Genomic DNA, 12,627 nt, shown 5'->3' with positions numbered 1-12,627 from the left:
AGAGCCTTGCACTCTACTACCTCCAACCTCCTAGTGGTCCCTGGTCCAGGAAGCTCGCTTGACCTCAACCAGGGCCAGAGCTTTCTCCATTCTGGCCCCCACTTCCTGGAACTAGCTCCCAGAGGAGATCCGGGCCCTGACGGAACCTAAACAGTTCCACAGGGCCTGCAAAAGGGCATTTGGTTGAGGTCGACCCAAGCCATGGCTTCTAATTGGCCCCCAAGCCCCCCCCTACTATGACTGCTGTGAATCTACACAACCCACTGGGCCTCAGTAAGAGTTGAACTTAGGCTCTTTGCAGTTCCGTTATTCTCTCATGTTATTGTTATTATCATGTTAATTGTTATTGTTGTTATATTATTATTGTTATCACCTGTTGTTACCATATGTTATCTGTATCTTTTTCCTGTTTCCTGTAAACCACCCTGAGCCTTCAGGGAGGGTGGTATATATAAATAAATAAATAAATAAATAAATAAAGTAAGTAAGTAAGTAAGTAAGTAAGTAAGTAAGTAAGTAAGTAAGTAAGTAAGTAAGTAAGTAAGTAAGTAGATAGATAGATAGATAGATAGATAGATAGATAGATAGATAGATAGATAGATAGATAGATAGATAGATAGATGATAGATAGATAGATAGATAGATAGATAGATAGATAGATAGATAGATAGATAGATAGATAGATAGATAGATAGATAGATAGATAGATAGATAGATAGATAGATAGATAGATAGATAGATAAATAATAGAAGGGAGCATGTGTGTTTCATTTTGTTTTCTTGTAACTTCAGAAATTCTCTTTATTAACTGGGAGCCATTCTGCTAATTTTACGGGCATGTTGAATAGTGGGCAGCCGAAAGTGAAGAAACAAGCTGACGGGTCTTTCTGTTTTGCGAACAGTGGGCAGCAGCAGAATTGGCCACACTCTCATCAGGGCCCAACACCATACTAGAGAGCCTGCATATTACATTTCCTTGTACATAGTGAACCCATTCTTTATATTCTGTTGCTGACCAGCAAGGGCAATAAGAAATGATTTATAACCATGACAACGGTTGCTATGAGATGCCAGCATCAACAAGATTCTTTTTCATACTCACCTAACTGAACTAGAGTGAAGAGTATCTCTTTCTCTCTTCCAGTTGGTCGAGACTATTTGTGCCACTTTTGGCAACGGTAAGTTCAGTGGAAACGAAACATGTGAGTGGGGGAAATTTGCTCTTTCTTCTCAAGTTGTGCTACTTATTTTCAGAATAGAGGTGCTGCACACCCCCTTCTCTCTACCCCCTTCCTTCTCCTTTCTCCCAATGCCCATCAGTAAATATCTGTGAAAACTAGAGCTGATAAGAAGTGTTTTCTTTAAGGCGGGATTATTTTAGAGATGCATTCTCTCACTGGGCTTTTTTCACGTCATGCAGCTGTATTTAATCAAAATGCCTTCTGTTGCCTTGAGGTGCGAAAAAAGCCATGGATTTTGTTCAGAACTTCCTTGGGCTTGTGGATCTTTGCTGAAGACTCTTCATGCCGGTTTTCAAAGGAAAGTACAGAGCAGGCTTTGTAATCGTAGTACTGATGAGTGTATCTATCCTGTGTGGAAGAGTACCAAGGGAAAAGAAGCAGGGAAGAATCTCCTCATTTGGAAGAAGAATAGATTGCACTGACGGATGGATTGCCCTGAAATTCGCCTAGAGGTGATAAGCAAAAGTAAAAGTACTTATCAAGCCCCCACCCATCAAATGAACTTTTAGTTTCAGTTTGGATTTATAGGTGTTAGTGTAGGCCATCTTTCTTCTGTCCTGGAAAAAGGTATGTGATAATTTCATCCAGAGGATTAGTTGGTTACTCATAGGACCCCCTAACAGAATCACTAAAACAGAAAGAAAGCTTTTCTTAGGATATGTAACCCTTGACTGATTTATGTGACAAGGTCTGAAATTTGGCTAAAGGTACAGAAGTGTCTTAGAACCATTTGCAGGGTGAATTCTTTTGTGATGCTTGTTTATGATATCGCACAGTATGGACAGGTGCTGGTTCAAGAGAACAGAATTTGACACACTTGCTAATTACACCAGACTAACTGTAGGCTTGGAGAGGCCACTCTATTCTACATTCTTCGACTGGGATAAATCTCCACAGGACTGTAGTGTTCTATCATCTCTGTCCCCAATGAAGAGTTCTGTAACCCAACATGAAGGGAAAGAATTTTAAAGGGAAGGGTTTCCTGCTCTGTCAGCTTCCAAAAACTACAGAGTACATATTTACCACTGTGAATACTATCTGGAAAGTAGCTATGCTTTTTTGTAGACCTTCAATGCAAAGGTTTGTTGTGGTATAAGTTTTTGTGACAGGAGTTTACCCACAAATATTAATCCCAAAATTTTAAAAGTCTCTAAGTGTGCCATAAAATACAATCTTATTTCTTTTATTGATGATGTACTTTTCCCAGTCAGTAATAATCCATCCTGTGCCTCTTTACAGCTTTGGTGTAGAGTTCTGTGTTGAGTCTTCTTGAAGAGACATTTGCGACAGCATCTTGATTCAGTGTCTGCATCTGTGGAGGAGTGCCAATCCAAAATCAGGTAAGGTAAATTTGGCCCTCAGTGACCCAAAGAAGATGAACAAAATAGCTCTTTAGGCATGACCTCAATTAGCTTTGGTGCCCTGCTTTCTTTTCAGTCGGGCTGTAAGATTAGAGCTCCAGTTTTATCCATTGAAAGGTTTTGGACATCGGAAATAGGTCCTGTCCTCTGACTTGGAGTATCCTTGAATTAAATCTACTGAAGAATTTAAATTAGCATAGCTTTCTGCAAAAATCTTACCTATACTGACTTCCCCACTTGTCCCAAGTTCTGTTCTTCCTCTTTGCTATTAAATGAATGTCCCTTATAAATACTTAGTATGGTTTCTTAGCTTCCCTTTCTTTGCCAGTTTGGGAAAACAGATGCCAGAACTGTGCTTTCCACAAGACTGACTTTATTCTCTTAAATGCTTTGGAACAAAGGGAATGCTGGTGAAGAATTAGGTCTGGATCATTAAGGGTGACACTCTGGTATTTGGGCAAAAATTCTATGATAAAAGCCAAATTTATCGTAGAATTTTGGTCAACTTCATCCCTCTGATATCCTGGAAGTCACATCATTTCCAAGTCATGTGGCCAGTGACATCGACACATTGCTGCATGTCAGATGTGTCTCCCCGCTCTGGTGATTGTAAACCACTTTGAGATTCCTTTGGGTAGTAAAACACTGGATACCAAAAAGCCTAGCTCATCTTCTTTCTAGTAAATTCCCCTCATCTGCCAGGAGGGACCTGGCCATTCTAGATTTGGGGGTGGTGCCTGGAGTTTGGAGACCGAATCTCCCAGGTATATGATGCTAGAAACTCCAATTCCAGGAGAACTTGTTGGTTCACTTGGAAGTTGGAAAATTACTCCCTACAGTCTGTAAATTGCAGCAGCATCCAAGGAACTGAAACAATCTGTTTCTTTCATGGCACTTCTCTATAGGAAACAATATTCATGTTAGTCCTTAAGGGACCCTTCAGGCTCTCTGCCTTCTGAGATTTAAGTGATCCATGCCCTGTAGTCTTTGATTTTAGACCCCACAGACACAGTCTGCTGATCGTGTTGTTTTGTCCAGGCTCAAAGAGTCTTTTCCTGACACAGCTTTATTATTCTACATGCAGGTTTATGTGTATATTTACTCCTCCTGTGTGAAATTTAGTAAAGTTTGAATGTGAAACAGCTGCTAGAGAGAGAGGTTTTGTGGGCCTTCTTTTCCATCTTCCTTTCCACTTAGTCCTTGAATAGCCACTGCCTGGCACCTAGTGTTTTACAGCTCTAGGAATGCAATGATTTGTTGAGCCCTCCCTGTCTAATTCCTGGATATTTACTGTTGGGCCTGTCATTACTGGAGGTGTATTACTGATTGCAGCTGCAGCTGGAATGTATATCTACCTATCTCTCTGTTTGGGGTGTTTTTCTGATGCTGGAGCTGCGTCTATTATGTGTCAGCATTGTTTATGAATTGAATTAAGTATTATTGATTACAAGTCCAGAAGTAACTGTTAGATCGGCAACTAGAAATTTAGGTAGAGATCTGTCAAAAGGGTGGGACGGTAGCAGCAAAAACTGTAATTGGGCAGTGAAAACAGCCAACTGTTTTCCATGTACTGTCCTGTGTTTATAACCACTTGGTCATCTCTATTGTCCTTTTAAACAGTTAGGAGAAGCTGTTCTGCTTCTAGAATTCTGTAAGGTTCTTTTCAGTTGGCAGTCCACACCTTCATAAGTTGATTAGAAGCACACTTGGGAGAGAGAACGATTGAAGATGGCGCCGTACTAGCTGGGCTTCTGCCCGGCTCTTAAGCCATGCTGAGGGTCAGGAGCAACCGCACCTGGCAGACCTGAGCAGATACGCAAATCTTGCTTGCCGGTGGCCCCAGGAACCGGGAACGGCATCCTGAGGGTCCTACAGATCCGTGGAGACTGAGTTCTCCGGATCGCCGCGGCATGTGCTCAAGGTCATGATGGCGCCCTTGTCGTAAATAAATTTTTAAGCCTGAAACGACCAGCTGACCCTACATTCTTCCCAGATCATCTTTTACCAGACTGACAGGAGCCGAAGTCTGCAACAGTAAAGACCGTGAGTTTTCTGGTTTTTTCCTTTTTTCCCCCACAAGCTCTTCCCCCCCTCCTCAACCAATTTACAAGTGAATCCTTTTGTTAAGTGGGAGGCTCCCAGCTGAATACTCTCATTAATCAAACAAAGAAAGAGCTTAAAGAAAAGAGAGACTTTAAAGATTTGTTGGAGAGAGTTCAGTGGGGGACGCTGACTTTATACGGAGATCGACAAACTGATAATTTTGGATCCCTCGAGCTCCCGCGAGACCTCACGAGACTTTCTGTTTATAATTTGTGACTGCCTAGAACTATGGTAAAATTAACTAAGGCACAGCTTTTCCATTTGTTGTGTGAAGGGAACTCAAAGATACTGAAAGCAGTCAACAAGTTGGAAAAGGAAATCCAAAAGACCAGGAAAGGGCTTTTGGACAGAGCCGACGGTTTGGAAAAGGCAGCTGATGAGAACACAGCTCAGCCAGCAATACTTCAAACGAGAATTCAATGTCTGGAAGTTAATCAACAGGAGGGGGAGAGAGCTAGGGACGTAAAAATCAAAAGCACCTTGGAAGAACTTGGGAAAACAGATTTAAGGAAGGAAAGCACCGAAAACCTGGAAGTCTATTTAGAGCAGGAAGTGATTTGGATCAACAAAATAAATAGAGTCTATTCAAAGGCAACAGCACGCAGGAAGCTATCAGGAGATATCTCTGTGCGACCAGAGGAAGAGATCCGGATTGACAAAGTATACAGAGCCTACTTAAAGGCGACTGCAAGCAAGAATCAAGCAAGAGACTTCTTTGGCCCTCACAGAAGGGCCACCAGAAATACTCTATATAGGAATCATCAGCCAAAACTATGGAAAAAAATACAATTTCATTTTCTGCGACCACCTGAAGGATGTGATGAACAGTGGAGCATTCTCCTGGTTTCCTGTGGGAAAGACAGCAGCAGTAACTTTTAGGTCAGGGCCAATATATGAAGGGAACTGATTTTATATTACCTAAGACAATAATAGAATATATTCTTATAATAGATTATACTCTAATATGTATCAACAATTACTCTGCTAAGAAAGATGGTAATAATTTCTAGATCAGGATCAATATGTGATGGGAACTGAATATGTATGCTAATATGTATGCTAAAAGAGGACAGCAAACTATACTTCATATATATTAACAAGACAGCAGTAGTAACTCTTAGGTCAGGGCCAATATATGAAGGGGACCGACTTTATATCACTTAAGATAATAATAGAATATATTCTTATAACAGATTACACTCTCATATGTATAAACAATCATTTCGCTAAGAAAGATGGTAAAAACTTCTAGATTAGGATTAATATGTGATGGGAATTGAATATGTATGTTAAAAGAGGATGGCAAACCATATCAGCTGGTCGCTTTTTTTTCTCTTTTACTTTTCTGTAAATGCTTTATATAATAATAAATAATAAAATTATATATATAAAAAAAAGAAGCACACTTGGGAAATGATCATCTATGCTTCATTCAATATTTCAGGCCTAGAAGAGAGACTTGCTCCCATCCAAAAAAAGTGTACTTTTGGGAAATAATGTTTTTGAAAGATCTCGTAGAAATAGATGACACTAGAAACTGGTGGCAAGTGAGGGATGGGTGTGGAGATATGGGTGTCATGAACCTGTGGTGTGAAATGTTCATTGAGTGTGGGAGAGAACTGACCTTTGGGAACTGTGGCATAGTAGTTACAGATGAGCTTTCCAGAGCCATGTCTTCAGATATGTGAAGGAAAAATCAGACTGGAGACTCTTCTTAAGGGAAGATTACATGGCAACCAATTCCCCGCAGTTCTGCGTCATTTCCTTTCTTGTGGGAATGAAGCCACAGACTTCAAATGCCCCTCTGCCCTAATACACATGGGGTAGTCACAGTACACAGGTGTCCACCCTGTTCCTTCTTCTCCATTTTTTCACTGTTGGTAAAATGTTATGTGCCCACATGCGTCTTTCATGGTTGCTCCTTAGAAGAACAGATTTTTGTACCCTGTTGCTTACTACCCAAAGGAGTCTCAAAACGGTTTACAAACACCTTTTCCATTCGTCTCACCACAATAGTCAACCTGTGAGGTATGTGGGGTTGTGAGAGGTCTGAGAGAACTGGGAATGGGCAACAGTGACCCAGCAGGCCTAAGGTGTCTCAAAGCATTTTCCAATCATCTTCCCTTCCTCTCCCTCTCACTATTTACAGTTTCTACTTTGGACAGGGTTGTGGTAGAGAACAAACATTTAAGGCCTCCCACACAGGTTGTTGTTGTTGAATTGAAAGACTTGAGGCCTAATGCACCGGGTTGTTGTGCAGATGAAACATGAGACAAAAAAAACAGTTTCATCTGCAGAATTACGCTGTGCAGTGGCCTCAAATCTGCAGAGAGTTGCAAAGAAGAAAGATACATGGCTTGGCTGTGTCTAACCCCCGGCCAGAGCAGTATTTTAAGTGAGAAGGGGCTTTTCTGTGGCCTCCCTGTCAGGTAACTGTTTGGCAGAAGGGGAAAATCCCCCCCTCTCAAAAGGAATGCTTTCAGCCTCCCCTGCGTTGCTCTTGGAAAGGCCTCCCTCCCCTCAGTCAGGGCCTGTCAGAGGCTCCTTCCCAGCAGGCCTGAAGGGAGGGGGAGGGAGGGAGCGCACTCACCAGCCTCCTGCCAGCTCTGTCAGGGTTCTGAGGCAATTCACAGTTGGCCATGACAGTTAGGGCAGCCTTGGGGCACAGCCTGTCCAAGCCTCTGTTCTCATCCCCCTTGGCAGCCCTGCTGACCTCCTCTCCCTGCGGTGGTCAGGAGCAGCCATTTCTCCAGATTGCCCCTGGCTGGGATGGAATTTTGGTCTGTCCTGGTAAGGGGCCAATGGGAAGGCGCAAAGCGGGGACATGCTTCAGTGTCATATCTGTCCTGCTGGGAAAGTGTCCAGGTGTGTTCAGAATATTTGAGGATGGAGGTAAGTTCTTTTTGTTCTTGTGCTTCTTGTTTGTGTTCCTGACTGGAGCAATTGGGAACTGGTGCCAAGTAGGTTTTATTTACTGCTCTGAACTGTGCCGCTTCTGAACAGACCCTTTAAATTGCTACAGGAGCAAACAGCACACCAAGCAGTGTGGACTTGAATGCACCCCAAATGCATTGCCATGAGCTGCACTTAAGAACAAAAAAGTCTCAAGCGTTAATTCCTTGCCTCCTTGTGCCAGGGATGGATGAATGTGTTTGACGGAGTTCGTCACAGTTCGGATCAGGAGCACCCCAGCTTGGTCTCTGGGTTAAAACCTCTGCAAGAAGAAAACAATGTATTCTGTGACTCTTTTTGCAAATTAGGCAAGTGCACACACATTTTGCAGAGTTTTCTTTTAAATTGCTTTACATGGGGAACAATAAAGCAGGCAAAGTCCACCCTCTGCCCATTAGAAGGCCTTTTATATTCCTGACCTGAAGCTCTTCCTCTGGCCTCAGAGATTTCACCACCCGAATGTCAGTTCTTGTCAAGCAGAACTTGGTGGAGATGGCATATACATGTCCTAATTAATTTTTTTAAATGTCTAGAAGCTTTTTATCTCACTGTATCCTGAGGCCAATACAGAATGGAAGGTCTTTGACCATATACAGAGTTTCAGAATCTATTTAATGCTGTTCTTTCTGGAGGATTCAAAACTGCTTCTTCCCCAGAGGTAGATCTGCAAATGGGTGTGTATTCCTCTGCAGATTTTCATTTCATATCAAAGCCATTGCTTGGATGGGACTTGGGACTTCTATGTATTCAAAGTCCCAACTCTACAAAGGAGACAGGATTCAAAAAATACTCTAGAAAGAGGAGAGAGAGAGATGCTGCTTGTTCTGTCTAGCCAGGCCGCTTTTGGCTGGAGTTCTGAGAAACAGGAGATATTCTCCCCTGTCGCTTTAAGAGAAAGGATGCTGGGTATTGTAGTAGGCTTGCTTTTTCCTGTGTTCCTCAAATGCAATTGGAACTCAAGCCCAATTTCCTGGTAATAGCCAAGGTGGCAAAATGCCCCTTCCTCTTTCTGTCCAAACTCTTGGTTAGTCTTCAGCCATAACCAGCAGATGGCTGCCTCACTCTTTTCCACTTATCCGAACTTATAAAGAATAACTTTTCCCGTAGAAGAACCTTTGCAATCGTGTAAGTGATGCCTAATTAAAGTGATCTAAAAACGTTTGGTTTGAGTTGAACACTTTCTGGAAGCAGCTCTACAGCCACTTGAGCTGTGGGACAGAAGACTGCTGAAACTACATTATTTTAACCTGCAAAGTCAAGCAGAAGCCCTGCTGGGCAAGCATCCTCCCTAGCCCTACCCACATGGTAAGTGCCAGGAAAAGTGTTGGCAGCCCACTGGGCCCTCTGGTCTGCAGGGACACATCCAAAAGAGCCCAGTGCACAACCTGACCTGATTTTGCCTGCAACAGAGCCTACACAGGCCTCTGTGCAAATGGGGCATGCAAATCAGACCTATGAAAGCCTACAGCGGTCCCGGTAGGTGCAATCCTGGTTCCCTCCGTCCCGTGCATTCATTTCAACACCACCTGATTTAATTGGTGTTCATTCTATAGACATTCTATAGCCATATGTCTTTATTCCGTGTATGGTTTGAGTTGGCATAGAAACTATGAGTGTTTCTACCCACAGAATGCTTGCTGCGGGTCACCCCCTGCATGCAAGCTGCTTGTTGTGATGTCCTTCTAGATTCCTGACCTGACTATCAAACTTCATCCCACTCCTCTCTCAGTAGGGTTAGTTGTCCATGCTTCCTGCATACAAATGATGCTAATTAGTATTAACCTTGCTCAGCTACACAGACTTGCTTTCTTCTGCTCATGGAAAAAAAATTGACTTTCTAGCCACCAGTCTGTGGGTCATGACCCATTATAGCAATGACACTATTTTCTCAGCTACTGCAGCTTATTCAGTTTTACAATTTAGCTGAATTTATAAATCTACCAAAGGCTGTGACTGAGGTGTAAACTGCATGGAGCTTTTATTCCAACCCCAGATCGATTCAGTCCCTGCCCTCTACACAGAATGCGATTTCTGTTTGGATTTGGGGCAATTTTAATTTTCCTTCTGCAGCAAGAAGGATTGATCCGGAGTGACCCTACCTTTATTGTGGGATATCTCAGACTGCTGCTAATCCTGAATATATTCAGAAAATCGCATTGTTTTGAATCTGGGCTCCCCTCCGTGGTAGAGGACCCGTGATTGGCTACAGGTGGTCATGTGACAAGCCTGCCTCAAAGGAGAAGCCCCTAATTTCTCTCAACTTCTGTCTGCCTTTGATTTTTTTTGTGCCTTCTTCATCCCCCCCTTTTCTTCGTCAAGAAAAGAAAGGATTTTTTCCTCCCTCCTCTGACTTCTTGGATCCTCTCCCCCCTTCAAGAAAACAGAGAAAGAGTCTCCATTTGCCTCCCCCCCTCTTCTGAGCCTCCCTAACCACGTGCAGAAGACTTTCCTGTTTCAATGGGGGGGGGTGGGAAGACCCGAGTTCAAAGCGATCTGAATTCAACAGGATTGACAATGGAATAAAAAAAGTAAGTGCAGACTCTGCCTAAGTCTGAAACACTGTAATGTTTTTCCTTTCGAGCACACGGAAGTTGCCTGTTTGTTTTGAAGGGTAGACATGGCTTTTGTGATGGCAAAGGTTGTAGGCAGAGGCGCTTGTGTCATAACAAAGTTTTGCTTTGAGCATTGGTGCAAATCAAGAGAGAAACAACTTGCAACTTTTAGGAGGGCAGCAGGGCTATCTTGAATCTTGGATTCTGGAAGGGACTGCAGCCACTGCCAGGGTAAAATTACCTTTACTTTTCCAAAATGAATTCTGGCAGCACTGCCCTAAATACAACCATGAGGACATCTTGTGTATTTAGCCAGATATGGGTACCTTCATGGACACATTTGAAAGATGATTTTGTTCTTTTTGGTGTTGAAGAGTTGGGATATATCATTGGGTAATAACAAGCAAGAATCATTAGACACATCCACATTAGCCTGTTGGTAGTTTCTCCCTCAGTGTTGTTTAGAGTAGATGACATGAAACTATCAGCATGCTTTGTACTCTCAGGTGTGTTACAGAATGAGTGATCCCTGCCGGGAGGCAGACACAGGTAAGGGAAAATTGTGCAAGACCTTTTTGACATGTTGGAGAAAGGCCAGGCTGGCTAATTCCCGCTTCCAGATGACATTGGCACCAACCTGGGCAAGTCCTGGGACTCTCCTGATTCAGGCCCTCATTTGCCCCACAGCAAGTGAATGTGGATTCTTCCAGTGTTTCCTTCCCTGCCACAAACACCATCGGCATCTATGTCAGCCCAGGCCCATCAGGAGGGGAAGAGTTGGGCCTTCCAGGCCCAGCTCCTCCCCCTGCACTGGGCTGACTACCATGTCCCCAGAAGAGGCACAAAATGCTCTGGGTGGTTCCTCAGTGCTGTGCAGCGCCCAGGGCCGGATTTACATGAAAAGAGGCCCTAGGCTATTCTACTTATGTGGCTTTCCACCTCCCATTTTAAGTTTGTAAATTACATGAGAGATAATAAAATACATCATTACTGTGATATATATTAATATGTTAAATGAAACATGTTGTGATTGGTACTAACCTTTATAAAAAATGTGGAATATAGGCCCCTCTTAATCTTGAGGCCCTAGGCTGAAGCCTAGTTAGCCTATAGGAAAATCCTGCCCTGGCAGCGCCACTGAACTTTATGTTTAGGAATGTGGTGTTGCTACCACATTCCTGAACAGGAAAAAAATGCCCCCCGCTGCCCCCCTGTATGGCAGAAAATTTCTGCCCCTGCTGCCTCTTGTGGAGGCAGAAATCCAGGATGGACAGGGTGCACCATCGAAAGCTCTCTGGGTACACAGGAAGCGCTGTGCAGAATGGGTCTGAGAGAAGTTTTATTGTTTCAGTAAAATTCAGGTTTTTCTTCTCATTCACAAATATGGAAGAAATCAAAGCATCCCTGCTTGGCTGCTGGGATGGGGTGTTCAGTTGATATGTGGGTGCTTCTGAGAGCTAGTCACAAACAGGGGCATGACTCGAATGTGCTGCATTCTCCACTGTTACTTTAGGCTTGTGCCTTTTCAAGGTTTCAGGGGTTCTCTAAAGATCCCTTGGGTGCTTGTCATAAAAACTCCCAGGGAGCTACCTACCAGAAAAACCTCTTCCTCACACCTGTATCTTAAGATTTCTTTGGAGAAGTGGTTGCTATGCAGCCTTGTTTATTCATAGTATGTGACACTGTTTGCTTGCTCTGTGTGTATAACCTGCTAAGTGTGAGCTTGTTAGCCCAGGGCAGCGGTAGGTTGTCCTTATGGATAACCATGGCTTTCACAAAACAGCCACCTGGACCTAAGGGAAGGCAAAAGGTGCTAATGAGGAAGACACTTGTAGTCATTTGTGGCTTTCCAAGGGATGGCAGATTTAATAGAGGGGTTATCAGGTTCCTGAGGTGAAGAGGGTGTTCTAAGCTCTGTTTGCTGGCAGGTGAGTAATCAGAACAGATTTCTGTTCTGGCTGCTGTCTGATTCCCCCTTATTTGGCTATTTACGCTGAAGGAAGTACCTTAGCTGAGGATCATGCATGTTATGTAATTTCACAGTTCACCTTAGAATTGTTGATTCAGGTGGGTAGTCATGTTGGTCTGAAGAAGAACAACGTTTGAGTCCTTTAAGACCAATAAATGTTATTAGCTTTTGTAGGCATGCACATTCCTTCAGATACAAACATCTTTAGTGTGCACACTAAAATTTATACCTTGAATGCAACTTTGTTAGTTTAAAAAGTGCCATTAGATTCAAACTTTGTTAGTCTTAGAATTAATTATGTAGTAGTATCTTTCTCCCTAGACCTGAAAAGCTATAAAAATGACTTACGGAGCAGCAGGAAATTACACAACTGGATAGAATGCCTGGACATGTATAAATGTGGGGATGTTTATCAAACAGTCCTCAGTGAGCTGCAAATAGACCATAGA

General features: G+C 43.0%; 1 protein-coding gene across 1 annotated transcript in view; it reads left to right on the top strand.

The window, feature by feature from the left end:
- Positions 1-1,106: 1,106 nt before the first annotated feature.
- Positions 1,107-12,627, top strand: part of TOGARAM2 (TOG array regulator of axonemal microtubules 2) — a 114,070-nt gene continuing 102,549 nt past the window's right edge. The window contains exons 1-2 of the mRNA XM_077341373.1: positions 1,107-1,178; positions 2,481-2,581. The gene's annotated coding sequence lies outside the window, so the exon portion shown is untranslated. The remainder of the gene's footprint in view (positions 1,179-2,480; positions 2,582-12,627) is intronic.

The sequence above is a fragment of the Paroedura picta genome, chromosome 1, assembly GCF_049243985.1.
Source record: "Paroedura picta isolate Pp20150507F chromosome 1, Ppicta_v3.0, whole genome shotgun sequence".
Taxonomy (NCBI): domain Eukaryota; kingdom Metazoa; phylum Chordata; class Lepidosauria; order Squamata; family Gekkonidae; genus Paroedura; species Paroedura picta.
Note: the sequence above shows the minus strand (reverse complement) of the source record. Positions and strands in the feature narration are given on the sequence as shown.